At 39.7% G+C, this 2,332-nt stretch overlaps 1 pseudogene; it reads left to right on the forward strand.

The window, feature by feature from the left end:
• Positions 1 to 255: 255 nt before the first annotated feature.
• On the forward strand, positions 256 to 1,485 carry LOC122201006 (annotated as a pseudogene).
• The last annotated feature ends 847 nt before the right edge of the window (positions 1,486 to 2,332 follow it).

The following is a 2,332-nucleotide window of genomic DNA, read 5'->3' on the forward strand; positions in this document are numbered from 1 at the left end:
ACAGCACCAAGCTTCTAGGAAGCTTCTCCCTAAAGAAGGCTCTTAAGGAGTCTAGAGGCGCTGGCAACAACACCAGTGAAATCTTCACTCTTCCACATTTGAGTCTCCCCCTTTTAATCCACTAATGCAGAGCCTTTGAAGAAAATCATTTCACAAAGGAAAACGAGGCCAGAGCTACGAGCGCTTTTTCTGCCCGCGACATCTCAGATTCATTCTTAAGGAACTGAGAATTTAACCTTCCAAAATGGCAAAAGACCATCTTATGCCCCACCTCCCACCCCAGCTCCTGCAGCACAAATGCCCAGCACACCAGGGTTTGTGGGATACAATCCACACAGTCATCTTGGCTACAACAACTATAGGCTGGGAGAGAACCCGGGCACCAACAGGCGGGTCACGGCATCCACTGGCATTGTGATTCCAAAACCCCCAAAGCCACCAGATAAGCCACTGATGCCCTACAAGAGGTACAGGAGAAAGGTCTGGGACCAAGTAAAATCTTCCAACCCCGACCTAAAGTTGTGGGAGACTGGCAGGATTATTGGTGGCATGTGGTGAGATCTCACTGATGAAGAAAAACAAGAATATTTAAATGAATACAAAGCAGAAAAGATACAGTACAATGGATCTATGAAGGCCTATTATAATCCCCCACATACCTTGCTTACATAAATGCAAAAAGTCGCACCAAAGCTGCTTTAGAGGAAGAAAGTCGACAGAGAGAGTCTTGCATGGAGAAAGGAGAACCTTGCATGAGCATTTAGCCTGCTGAAGATCCAGATGACTATGATGATGGCTTTTCAGTGGAGCATACAGCCACCGCCCGTTTCCAGAGAAACCACCACCTCATCAGTGAAATCCTTAGTGAGAGTGTGGTGCCAGACGTTCGGTCAGTTGTCACAACAACTAGAACGCAGATCCTCAAACGACAGGTCCAGTCCTTAATGGTTCATCAGTGAAAACTAGAAGCTGAACTTCTTCAAACAGAGGAGAGACACCAGGAAAAGAAGAGGAAATTCCTGGAAAGCACAGATTCATTTAACAATGAGTTTAAAACGTTGTGCAGTTTGAAAGTGTAAGTGGACATGGAAAAAATCGCCGCTGAAATTGTACAGGCAGACGAATAGGCTCACAAAAGGCAGGAGGAAAGAGAGAAAGAGGCAGCGGAGCAAGATGAACTCAGAGCAGCATGGTTTCTGAGGAAGAGCTAGCTTCCAGTAAGGCCGAGGACAAGAAGGACAACAAAAGAGTCCCAGTGGAGACAGAGGAGACACACCTTGAACAAGCAATGGAGAGCCAAGAGAATGGTGAATAAGGCACATCTACTCCTGAGGACAAGGAGAGTGGGCAACAGGGGGTGGACAGTGGACAGTGGACAGTCCTGAGGAAGGGACCAGTGATAGTAACACTGGCTCAGAGAGCAACAGTGCAACCATGGAGGAAACACCAACAGACCCCACACTGGAAGACGAGAAGAAAGAATAAATGTTGCCTTGTTTTATGCGTTCTAAATACTTTTTTAAATGAAAAAAATATATATTTTTTGAGTTTAAAAAAAAAAAGAAAATCATTTCATTCTCTCATATAAAAACAGCTACCACTCTTCCAGTTATGGAATGAATAAGTTACAGGAATAAAAGGCACAGCGTAAAGAATATAGTTAATGATATTGTAATTGCGATGTATCTGGACAGATGGTAGCTACACTTGTGATGAACATAGTATAATGTATAAACTGTCATATACCTGAATGTTCTCATTGTTTCCATTGCTTCAATGTTTTCATAGAGTTGATATTGTATGTCAACTATACTCAATTTTTAAAATTTTAATAATAAAAATAAAATAATAAAAAGTTAAAACTGAACCACTAATTTTTTGCTGAAGTACACGACTGAAAAGAACATTACTTACTAAGACTCTAAATGTTCCAAGTTGATCTTACAAAATCCTAGAACCCCAGCATAGATGCTAGTATAATTGTGACAGGTACACAATGAATCTAGAATGCTACCATGAAGGAAAAGGAAGTTTCTTAATATTTGGTGAAAAGTGATAGAAGTTATTTTTAAATTTCCGAGATTTAAAAAATAGAACATTTCTTTCATGATTCTTTACATTTATCCATCAATTTTCAGAACAATGATTTGGATTCCAAAAATGACCAATAAAATATGCTTTTGCAATATCATTAACTCAGATTTTAACACAGTTAATTTTTTAATCCATTAGAGTAATTTACATATGTATATATGTATTAGTTATACACATCTGTATTAGTTACTGCTGACATAGCAACAATATTCAATAATTTTCTAAAAATAATCACCTA

Source organism: Panthera leo, chromosome A1 (genome assembly GCF_018350215.1).
Source record: "Panthera leo isolate Ple1 chromosome A1, P.leo_Ple1_pat1.1, whole genome shotgun sequence".
Taxonomy (NCBI): Eukaryota; Metazoa; Chordata; class Mammalia; order Carnivora; family Felidae; genus Panthera; species Panthera leo.